A 12,754-nucleotide genomic window follows, 5' to 3' on the forward strand; every position below is an offset into this window, starting at 1 on the left:
GGTCTCCTTCCCAAGCAAGAATACCCACTGTTCTGACCCAGCACATTTTAAAAAAATAAACAGACTCCTGTTGTTAAGAGCAACACAAAAGAGACAGCAGCAAGATCTAGAAAAATATTATAGGACAACATGAAGTTCCACTGCAGAAAAGAAAGCATTTACACACATGTCCAGTAATGCTTCTAGTAGGTACATTTAGTAATACAATGTTTTTAGGGTTGTTTTTTTTTTTTTTTTTTTACTAAGACAGAGAAAGGCTGAGGCAGATGTCCAAAGGAGAAAAGTTCTGCAACCTCCAAATTGATACAACAAAGGACTGGTCGCCTGCCAAGGAGAGGTGTGATGACACCGCCTCTGGAACATGAGTGTTTTCAGATTCTCCATAAGTAATCAGTTCAAGAAACAGTTTTAATCCAACTTTAGTAAAAGCCCTTGGCAGGAGGGAATATGGCTATTTGCCTCCCTGTGAAAGGCTTAAAAAAAAAAAAAACCCAAAAAAAAACCTGCTCAGCTTTTTCTAAAGCTAGCTGTAAACAAAACTACATAAATCCATAATGACTCCAACCGTTCACCTTGGGACAGAAGTGGAATGAATGCAGACTCCTCACACCACTTTTTGTCTGCTCATGTGGTGCACATCTGTGGTGTGCTGGCAATATGCTACGCTGCATGCCGACGGACTTCTGCTTTCAAAGTCAGCCCTATATGTTTATTTTTCCTGTGTGACTTTCTCCTTCATTTTTGTCGGCATCAGTAGGACACAGATCATGATTATCTGACTGTCCTATATAAAATTTCTGAGACACACTTTCATAAATTCAGAGAAATGTGCATGAAAACACAAAAAAATAGCTAAGAGCGCAGATACAGCCTCGAGGAATGGTGGCTATTCCAAAAGTTTGCCTGACATATCAACAATGATTACTCCCAAATGTAAATGCTTTTTCCTTATCTATACTCCCTTCTTAAACTGAAATATTCAATTTTCCAATTTTGTGACAGCAGACTGGATGCTTTGTAACTTATGCTAATGTCTCTAATATTTTAAATGGTGTTCTATCAACTGTCTCAAATTCGGCTTTTAATACATTTCATATTCAGATTTTTAAACTAATCTTCCCCTCCCAACTGTTTTTCCCTGGACCAGAAACTTAGATACTAACAAGCAGGTCTTTTTAATACTGTGAGCAGAGAGGAACCTGGCCAGAAGGTGAGGAACAGCAGTCCTGGGAGTTCTGTTCAGGCAAACAGATCTGACTGGCAATTTCTGCGAGACCTGGAGCTCAGCAAGATCATTGCAGCTTATACTGGCAGTCAGAGCTCACATTTCTATGCACACTCAATTGTCAGAATTTGCTGGATTAGCAAAATGAGCCATTCAGCCACTAAATAACATGCAATCTTACCTGTAAATTCTCAAGTTGCAGGAGGAGTCAGTGACAGCATTATATTGAAAATGGTCTGATACAATTCCGCAGATGGTAACCTATATACAATTTTATCAGGAGAATTTCTTCCCAAAACATCAGTGATACTACAACAGATCCTGGAGCACAAGCCAGGGTGTAAGAAGTTCCTTAGTCATAAAAAAAATGAGCAGCACTACCCAAGGTCTACATTTTTCACTGTAAATTTCTATACACACTGGTCTCATCTTAAAAACCTGAATTAAGAAACACTCTGAGGTGTCAAAAATCTACCATTCTCCTTCTTCCTCGGTGCTAATCAAAGTTCTGACATGCATGTTAATCATGTGCTAAGGTAAGCTGAAACCCAATTAAAAGATTCTTATCTTCTGACATTATTCACTTGTCCACTGTGCCAACAGGAACCTGAAGCTCACACCTACACATTTCCCCCAACATTGTTCATAAGCACTGGAATATCTAACAGAACATGTCATCAAACACATGAGATTCCAGGGAATAGAAAATCTGTTTTTTACACTCCTGTGCTGTCCCACGACTGAAGGAGAGACAAATGGGACACCACTCCAATGACTACAGCAAACTTTGCTGTGTACAAAGTGCCCCAGTTGCTTACGTTCAGAAGCGACAGCAACACACCAACTGGTTTGACGGTGCCTCTGTATCCTCTGCACTCTGAAACCTGGATAAGGATCCATGTTTAAATATAACATGAATACTCAATCCCCCTCTCCTCAACTTGGATGAGACTGCACTTGGTTGTACCTTTCTCCCAAGGAATCGATCCAGTCTTGATACTGCTCTGTTTTGGATGCACTTGCATGGCAGGGCTTCAGTACTGCACCAGCAGTCATACTTCCTACACCAGCCCAATTCCATGTTCCCAGTTTGCTAAACTAACCACACATGCCAGTTGTTCTGAGTCTGCTCTGAGTCACCAGACTTCACAGAGGTCTATATCTAGCATCTAAACCCACATTCCCATCTCAGCTGTATTAGCGTAGCATGGAAGAAATTCTCTGAAGGTAGCAGACTTTCTCCAGATTTCACTAACAGAGCTGAAACAGGAATTTGTTCTTACTTTAAAAAGCGTTCATTAAAGGTTTTTTTCTTCTCATGAACTACTGTTAATTGCTGGGAAGAGATAATTGTGATACTTGAGCCCATAAACTTTTTGTTTGTGCTGTATTGTGACTTGGTAGAACAGAGGCCACTCAGCATTACCGCAATATAGACATTTATAAACAGCATTGCTCATAAGCATCCTTCCCAAAAACCTTAAACTGAAACACATCTGATCAATTTTCTTCATATATTTAAAAAAAAAAAAAAAAAAGAAATATACAGAGATACAGTAAAGAGGTGCTGTCACCACATTACAGGCAAATGGATGCATAATAGAAATCTGTTTTCCAGATGAACTGTCAGATCTTTTGCAAATTCAGGATGGGAAACTTACAGGAGGCCATTTGATTAAAAACATTTACATTCTTAAGATGTAGTATATAATCCAAGTCTACTCTTTTTGTACAGCTGCAAAAACGCACTTAACACCAAACTCTTGGCTTGCTGACTAATATTTTCAGAGAAAGATCCATCTTGTAAAATCGTATTAGCAGGACTTAATAGTTAGGTTAGTGCTTAGAAAGCTTTTACCAATTTTGAACAAATGGCAAGAATCATAAAAATTACAACCAAATGATTTATTACATAATTTAACAACAGCTAAAACTAAAAGACCATGTGTAAGATCTAAGTTTTCTTCTCCCAGTATCTCAAATGATCTTCAAGTTAGGATCCCCAAGATAAAAAAATTGCATACCTCAAAGCTGAAGAAGCTAAGACAGAAATATAGTAAGATGTAGTAATCAGTATCTGCAAAGATTATCCAAGATACATTCTGAATATTCAAACATTGGCAAGCAGAGGCACAGATATGACTGAAATTACACTCGCAAATTAGTCTGGGGGAATCCATAGTGGGCATTATCCTTCAAGCACTCTTAACACTGAAAAATTGACAGCACAGTTATAACGACTAGCAGGACACTTGCACAAAGCAAGCAAAAGCTACTCCAATGCCTTAGTGACATTCAAGGTCTAAGGTATCATTTAAACGTTTGCAATATGCAGTCAGTCTCAGTGCATTAACTGAAGTGCTGACACCCAAAAATAAGTGCTTTGGAAGATCAAAATTAAGTAAGTCTGTGGCTTCCTACAGAAATCACAGAATCGTCTGGATTGGAAGGGACCTCAGAGATCATCAAGTCCAACCCTTGATCCACTACCTCTGCAGTTACCAGACCATGGCACTGAGTGCCACATCCAGTCTCTTTTTAAATATCTCCAGGAGAATCCACCACTTCCCTGGGCAGCCCATTCCAATGCTTGTTCACCCTCTCAGTAAAGAAATTCTTTCTAATGTCCAACCTAAACCTCCCCCGGCACAACTTGAGACCTTTTGTGCCCTCTTGTCTTGCTGAGAGTTGCCTGGGAAAAGAGACCAACCCTCCCCTGGCTACCCCCTCCTTTCAGGGAGTTGTAGAGAGTGATGAGGTCTCCTCTGAGCCTCCTCTTCTCCAGGCTGAACAGCCCCAGCTCCCTCAGCCTCTCCTCATAGGATCTGTGCTCGAGTCCCTTCACCAGCCTGGTTGCCCTCCTTTGGACCTGCTCCAGGACCTTGATATCCTTCCTAAACTGAGGGGCCCAGAACTGGACACAGTACTCGAGGTGTGGCCTCACCAGCGCGTAGTAGAGTCTTCTATTTGAAGACCCTGAGGTGTAGCTAACCACTCAGATGTAGACAGAGCACATGATAGTCTTTAGAGACCTTTCTTTGCACAATTGATTGATATATTTCCTAAAAGTCCACAAGTGATATCATACAGGTGAGCAGCTTTCAACACATGGGCCCTGCACATAGGGGTCAATGGATTCCTTCTGAAGGAGATGTAAAAGTACCAGAGTACTCCTACAGCAGGCTCAACTGCAACACAGGCATCTGCACAACTGCTCAAAAATAATTATGGATCCACAGATAGGAAAAGGAGAAACCCCACTGTTCTAGATAGTCACAGCAATGCTACTCGAGCAAGTAGGTGAAAATCAGTCATGGGACTGGCAACTGTAACTCCATAGAAGTAAAAATGTCTGATTTTCAGCTGAGTTGTATCTGCTTAGGGCGTGGTAAAATTTGGTCTCCCATGTTCTTAACTCTAATATAACTTTACTAATTAAATATTTCATTATTTATCTGTAAGATACTGGCCGTGAATTATACAACTAAGCAGATTGACAATTCCAGAGTACTTTTTGGTACTGTAAAAACTACCATGGTATTCACACAAAATTAAAAATGCAGAATGACTACACTATGAATTGGCATTAAATTAGCTGTCAGGTAGTGACTTAGTGATATTTCCATATCAATGCTTAAGGCAGATATTTTTGCATTTAGAAAAGCAGCAAGTCTCCTTCCAAGAGCTTTTGACTTTAAATCCACTCGACAGCAAATGCTTAAGAATTTCAATTCTGATATAGTTACTGGCATATAAAATCACTATGAGTTAAAGAAACTTTTAAGAAGAAAGATGCATTTTCTTTTGTGAAGTGGAGAGATAAGAGGCACTTTGTGCTTCATCTGCTTTGTTTCCATACTTGCAGCCCTGCATTTTGCAGCGCAGCAAGCTGGACTTCCTGTGCCAGCACCTTGACGTTCTCCTCAAAATCATGACTAATTTTTTAATCATTCATTATTCAACAAAATATTTCAACACTGGAACACACACGTTCAGTCTTTAAGGAGCTCTCAACAGCCTCCAGAATATAAGCTGATTCATTTAATAAGCCACAGATGACATAAACATCTGTCTAATGATTCAAGACTGTGAGATTCCCTATTGTGGGAAACACCAAGGAGAAAGTCATGGTGAATCAATCTGGGTATGCAGAGCCCGGCATCATTTTCAAAGGCCCCTAAGTGACAGCCTGCTGCATGAACCATTGGGTGTGGTTACAAAAGATAACACAGCAGTTCAAAACCAACACTACTCGTCCAAACTGGCCCAGGCTAACAGTGTCCTATAATCAGTGTCATGGGTCTAAGATGGATTCAAGCAGAAGTGTCCAGGCATGCTGAACGTCGGGGCTGCTGCCACCAGAAGAGAATCATGGACTGATAACAGCCTGAATTGCACGAGTGAGTCCAACCGGGAATATCCTTGTTGGAAGCACTAACTGGTTTATGAATTCTTTGCTATTTTAGAATTTTTTAGTACTACAACAGAGAACCACTCAGAGATAACTAGCTATATGGGTGTACACATTTTATATGATGTCACCAAGATAAATGAGCTAAAAGAACTTTTACGAATACATGCATCACAAATTAGTGCAGGTTGGTTCCCCCAGCTGTATCCCACTCTCCCTTCTTTAGAAGCCAAATAACTTTTTATTTTAGCATCTCTTTTCTTTGATTTTCTGAAGCAACACATTGGCATGTGATTGCATTCCCAAGGCAAAGACTTGTATTTTCTGTAACAGCTGATGGATCTGTGTCCTTAAGCATCATATATACATCTATCTTCCTACATGAAAACACAAGACCCTCAGAGCAACCAACAACTTCAGGCGCTTTGGTGAACCTGCAAAATGACTTCCAATCTGTGCTAAATCCTCCAGAACAGATTTTTAAACGTAGGTAGATTTCAGCTTCAGTTATACTGTCACATGAGCTGTAACACTTTCCCATAAGAACACCTCTACCATAACACACCCTGAAGCTGGCCTCCTTCCCAAGAAGGACATCACAACAAGGAGGTAAAGTTAACATAATTGGATTTCATGCACAGTAAAGGGGAACACCTCATCTTGGGAGTGAGAGACTTGTTTTGCTTTCGTGGTTTAAGTTTAATAAAACACCATTAAGTAACATGAGCAAAGAACCACCGTGAACCAGTAAGCAGGGAGAGCTGCTGATGAATAAAACAAAATAGATTATTTGTTTCTACATATGAAAGCATCCATGTGCAGAGAGATTTCTAAACACAGTTACAAGGAAGGCTGTAGCGGAGTTTCTCCCCCTGAGACTATGTTGCTTATTTCAGCTGTTGGATGTAGGTGGAGATGGTGATATTGGAAAGCGTATAAATTACCCCGTGGGTTTTTTCTTCCTAGGAACAACTCACATAATTGATTTGGAAGACTGAGATATAAGCAATTATGATAACATCTCATCCCTCAGCCGACAGTATATATTATTCTCACAGGCTTCAGTATTTTGTAGATTAAAACAGGTTAAAGAATAAAATCATACTTAACAACTTTAAGACATTTTTATTTTTTGAGTGGAAACCATCGCACACGATTTGATATTTAGATTTTTTTTTTTCTGTTCCTACAAGAACAGTTGTATTTTTAACACATCTATGGATTACTTCTAATTCAGTCTTTCAAATATACAGAACATACTACAGGTACACTGCTACTATCTGTTTTTCTATGAGGAAACCAAGACGTTTTTACTTATGCTGAGTGAATACAATATACAAAATGTAGCCAGTGTAGACAGACTACATATATACATCTATGTAAGTATAAATGTGTGTGCTTCATCTATACTGATTCAGCAGCTGGCACAGTGAAATTCCAGCAACACTTAATGCAGTAAGTGGACAATTCAATGTCCATGTTTCAAAGACAGGCAGTAAGAGCTAGGGAATACTGTACAGTAAGAGTTTTGGTGCTGTACACCACACTAATTGCTCCATAACATACTCAGTAGATTTTTTGCCCATTAATGGACCTCTCTCTATAAAATTTAGAATTTTACAAAAGAAAGAAGACTCCAAAACCTGAGTTGTCCCTACCTGATGACTGCTCTTGATTGAAACAGAGATGAAGCATTTTCTATTTCACATACTATTCTAAAAATTCTTCTCTCCCAGTGAGGAAAGCAGTAAGGCATCTGTGTCAGGACATTGTCACTAATCCACTAATAAAAGTCCTCTGTAACATGATGTTAATGAAGAACTTTTCTGTGCAGCTTGGGCATAGGAAGTACAGGAAACACTGAAGATCCTCAAAGGTAAACACGTGGTACACTGCAATTAGTACTCCATCCAAGTACTACTTTTTTTTGCACAATACTTGCTAGTTTAATGCTATCATAGTAATTCAAGTAGCCAGTTATTTCCTATTAGATGCAATTTCATTCAAATTTTTTGACATTTCTTTAAGATCTAACTGCAAGCAAGACTCCATTTTCTTTGTTTGCTCCAGACTTTTTTGCAGTAAGTCATTAACTTCTAATTTAAACTAAAGATGACTTGGCAAAAATCTTCTAATTCTGAGCACCAAACTTTTTTCATGATTGCTATGAAAATAAATAATGATTAAATAATTACACAAACCACTTAGTCAAGTGATATGTACAAAGTATCACATGGAAATTAAATATGTAAAGAACCCATACAGCAAGGTTATGTGACTGAAAACACTTTCCAAACATGCCCATCACCTCAGTATCTTGGCACAAGAGGCTTTTAATCAGGCAATTACATACAATTGTCACAGATGCACAGAACACATTTATGGTAACACAGCCTTCTGTGTACCCCCTTTCTGCAATTCACCCTCTTAAACTATTTATGCACAAATTACATTTAATCTGAAACAATCAAAAAGACTGTATGAGCAAAAAATGTGAGATGAAGAAGAATTTCTGCTTGAAATTAAATGAAACCACTGACTTTTGGAGTCCTCATGACCAAAAAGATGCTGCATTGTGTAAACTTGTCTTAGCACTACACCCCTAAGTAAATAAAGATGTAACTTGTCTCCCTTTCAACTGCAATGTTAGAAAGGCTGACAGGGCTTCACAAAACCCTCCTGTGTTAGGGAACGGAAACTCCTAATGAGATTAGTTGGTGTGTGTGCAGACATTACTTAGCCATGACTAAATGGGCTCTCTTCCTGCAGCCAGTGGAAAATTCAGGGAACTTTTTCCCCCTGCAGCATCAGAGTCCCTCTAACCTTCAGCAAAGCCAGATCCAAAAACAACTCTCCACTTTCTCTCCCTTTCTCTCTCTCTCCTATTTTTTTTTTTCATTCCCTTACAAACATTTTTAGTGGTTTTTCTTTTTTCTTTTTTCTTTTTTTTTTTAGATCATCGTGGAAACTATCCACATCAGCCAAGTGGTCTTGGGGCAGGGGGTGGCTAAGAAAAGCGGGGGGGGAGGGAGGCCAGAGGAGAACGTAGACGACTACAAAAGAAACTCTAAAAAGGAGCAAGTACATAAACCTGAGAGGGAGAAAACCACAGAGTTTCTTTGTGAGCTGCAGTGACTCATTTTCAAGATGTTGTCTGCTGCCAGTTTCAAACCGGAAGCGCATGGCAATTAGTCTTGCTGTTTCCAGACAAGCCAGAAACTCTCCCGACACTTTTTTTTTTTTTTCCTTTCTTTCTTTCTTTTTTTTTTTTTTTAAAGCCCCTTCTGCAGTTTCAGCAAGAACCTTCCCTTCCCCCCCAAGCACACACACCCCCCCGGCCCCTCTTGGCCTCGCAGCGGCGCCGGGAACCCCCGGGCGCCCCCCGCCGCCGTGACAGTCACCCGGGCGGCCCCCGCCGCCCCAAGCGCCGTTATCAGGGATGCTGCTCGTACGGGGCAGGCCCGGGGGGGACCCGAGCACCCGGACACCGACGGGGTTAGAAGGGGAGGGGAGGGAGGGCAGGATAGGACCCGCAACAGCCGAGGAGGCTGCGGGTCTGCGAGGGGTCCCAGCGCTCCCCCCAACCCTCTGCACCCTATCAGGCTGCGTCCCCCTCCCGCCCCTCCTCACACCCCGGCCCCCGCCCGCCCCACGCACACGCTAATTCCCCTCACCTACCCCCGCGGCTCCCGGGGGACGGCGGCCCCCTCCCCCCCAAGCAGCCCTCTCCCCTGCCGGGGAGCCCCCCCGAGGCGCCGGGAGCCCCCGCACCCTCCAGCCGCTACCCCCGTCCCTCTGGGGGTTACCGCTGCGCTGGCCCTGAGGCAGGACCCCCGGGACCCCCGGCCCAGAGTGGGGCTCCGAGCCTTCCCTCCCCCCCCTCCCCGGTGCTCCTCACCTCCAGCCCACGGTTTGCCCCACCGTGTCCCCCGCTGCCCCAGCAGCGAGGGGAGCGCCGGACCCTGCAGCAGCAGCAGCAGCAGCCGCCGGCCTCCCCCTCGGCGAAGCCCCCCGAAACTTTGCAGGAGCCGGGGCAGGCGCAGCAGCACTTGTACCTACCCAGAGCCTGAGGGACTTTTCCGCTCTCTCCTGGTAGTTTAGAGGGAGTTGGTTAAAATCCCCTGGTTCTCCATGCTGACAGTCTTCTGCAAACGCTCTGTTGCTCTTGTAATGAGATCCTGATTTATTTCGCCCCCCCCCCCCGGCTTCTTTTTTTTTTTTTTTTTTTTTTTTTTTTTCGGACGGTGTGTGTCTGTGTGTGTGTATGTGTGTGTATGTGTGTGTGTGTGTGTGTGTGTGTGTGTGTGTGTGTGAGCGAGCAGGAAGTCAGAGCAGTCAGACAGAGAGCCGGCTCACTTCCTTTCCTGCATTATTCCCCAGGCGGTTTGCAGTCTGTGTAAACAGGCTTTTCCTCCCCTCTCCCCTCGCTCTGGCCACTGATGTGCAGCATGGCTGTAATATAAGACACACACATAGTAAAACGGGTAACGGTGACTCCACAGCCTCGCAGGGAGCTCCGCCGGCTCCCCCGACCTCCACCTCTTCCTGTGCTACACCCCTGGGGAGGAGCTTCCCACCAGCCCAGAGCTTGGCCCACCGGACCATCCCGGCTACCAGCCGGCTCCAGTGTCTTGGCAAAAAAAAAACCAACCCAAACAAAACTAAACAACCCAGTCTTTCCCTCAGGAGGGACACTTGAGAGATACTTAAGAAGCGCTTCCGAGCGGATCTTTGTCCTCCCCGAAGCGGGGCGAGGGGCCTCGGGGAGCCCACTCGGCTTGGGAGAGGCTGCTGTCCTTGTCCCACCCAAAGTGATGGCTCAGGTCCCGGTGGAACAAAGCGTTAGGCAGCTCCCTCATGGGTCAGCACATGGGCTGAGGGGCTGGTGGTACGGGAGAGCTTGCTGGGTGCACTGGTGATGGACACCTTCCCGAGATGGATCTCGAGTTGGTAGCAGAGCGTGGAAACAGCACAGTACGGCACAACAGCATAAACTTGAGGGAAATTACATACTAAAAGTCAGGGGGCACTCTTAAAGTCCAGTCTGAGGAGGGTCTTTCAGCTCCACATCATACCTCAGAAAGAGACCAGTGGTAGCTGGCCGATTGGGATTTAGGTTTTGACCCTCAAGTGGAAGATCTTGGGTGTAAACGGTTGGTTTGTATTTATTAAAAGGGTGACATTTACAGTACTTGGAATTCAGATCCTGTAAGTCTTTTCTTGTGTCTCGTATTGCACTATTTCTAACTTTATTTAGGAATTCTCACAGTAAGTGACGTTATCTTCTGTCTGCCTAGTGCATCAGCAATGCTCAATGCATAATCCTTTAAAATCAATGCTGCTCTGCAATTTCGTTCAGCAGTCACAAGCTTTATCATTCCAGCACCATAACTGCAGTTCAGAATGTTCTTGACATGCAGTGACACAGAAGCTATGGGTTTTTATCACTGTTAGGTTGTTGCTTACAGTGTCATTCAGAATAGAAGTGTGCTTTGATGGAATTAAAAGGATCGTCACAGGTGGCCACGAAGCATTAGTCAGTAACATCCAAACAGCTGGCGGTGAGCAAATTGCAAGTCTCCTGTGGAAGTGCATCAAGTTTCTTCCTTCCTATCTTCTAACATGCCATGAGGGAGCAAAAATAATGCTGTACCGGCACGCCAAATTATGTAACTTTGATATTTTCCTTAAATAATTCCCTTTTAGAAGTAAGGATTTTGTGTTTCCCAAAATTTTGTGTTTCCCAAATAAAGCAGAATTTAAATGTTTATCTTGAGAGAATGTATTTTCTAGATTAAAATGCCCAGTGGATGAATTCTTTGCTGTCATCATAGTTAAATAATTGGGATGCAGGAACCAATCTTTGGTTTGAAGACTGCAACTGAGGACTTGGTTTGGCAAATCCAGAGAGCCAGAGAAGTTTTTAGGGTACTAATAGACAATGCTGAGGGTACCAGCATTCATCTTCTACATTTACCTTTCATTGATGTTGTGAATGAGGCAAAGCAGAGATATTCCAGAAGTGCCTTGACTTGTTATTGGTGTAGAGGTCTGAGAGAACAGATTCTGAAAACTAATATAAATTCTTTTCTTTTACAAAAAGAAATACCACTATATCTTTTAATTATTTTTTAATTAAAATGTTGCTTTTTATTGTGTTGTGACCCCGTTGACAGCGCTAGAATTTTTTTACAGCACCAGTCATTTATTTTTTTTTTTGTCTAGATAGTGAGGCAGAAACCTAAGTAAATCTGCCATGCTGGAAATTGGATGACCACTGGATGAGGGCTGTTCATCAAACCCTACAGATGCTGGAGAAGAAAGCATAGAACTTCTTTAATGGAATAAAGGCACCGGGATATGATAGAAACATGAGAAATTCAGAAAGTTCTCCTGGAACTGGAAGAAAATGGGAGATTTTTGGCAGGGCTACTGATTATAGCCCTGTACTGTGGATGACATTGAGAAAATATTTTTGAAAACTACATCTATATGCTCTATAGAAACACTATGCTTTAAAGAATGATTGCTAAAACTCTCTCATCTGTGATGTCTGCCTGACTACATTATCTAGGGTTATAGTTATCCTTAAGGCTTATCTGATGCAAGAATACAAGATGATGAATGAGGAAAATTGCAGGTTTGTACTGTGTAGGACCCCCTTTTTTTTTTTTTTTTTTTTTTTTCTGACAAAGAAATTCCACTCAGATAACCTGATTGTTAACATAGTCATAAAAATGCTTGTTATCTTTTCAGTAGAGTCACTAGAGAACTTCTGTGTCTCGATGCACATCCATTCACCAGTGCATATTATCATTATGGCTGCTAATTATAAAGCCTGAATCCTGTCCCCAAGCTATGAAGATGTTGAGGTTTAGCTTTGGAAATGGTTTCTTGCTCAGAGTCGATCCAGACAGCAGCTGTCACACTCTTAAAGGACTAAGAGTGACTAGAGGCAGCTCCCTTTCGACCAGTAAGACAGGTTACTGCTGCTCAAGGTCTTAATCTGATGGGTTCAGGCAGTCCTTGAACAAACATATGCACCCAGGATGTCTCTGTGTCCTGTTTATCCAGGGGCAGTGCAGTTTGTAAAAGAGCTGGTATTTATAAACATATCC

At 42.4% G+C, this 12,754-nt stretch overlaps 1 protein-coding gene across 2 annotated transcripts in view; it reads right to left on the minus strand.

Moving 5' to 3' along the window:
- Positions 1–9,918, minus strand: part of ELK3 (ETS transcription factor ELK3) — a 42,350-nt gene extending 32,432 nt beyond the window's left edge. Inside the window, exon 1 of one of the 2 annotated variants that reach the window (XM_071764507.1) lies at positions 9,696–9,918. The gene's annotated coding sequence lies outside the window, so the exon portion shown is untranslated. The remainder of the gene's footprint in view (positions 1–9,695) is intronic. The other variant, XM_071764517.1, reaches the window with a different exon arrangement.
- Positions 9,919–12,754: the final 2,836 nt, after the last annotated feature.

Source organism: Heliangelus exortis, chromosome 1, assembly GCF_036169615.1.
Source record: "Heliangelus exortis chromosome 1, bHelExo1.hap1, whole genome shotgun sequence".
Lineage (NCBI taxonomy): Eukaryota > Metazoa > Chordata > Aves > Apodiformes > Trochilidae > Heliangelus > Heliangelus exortis.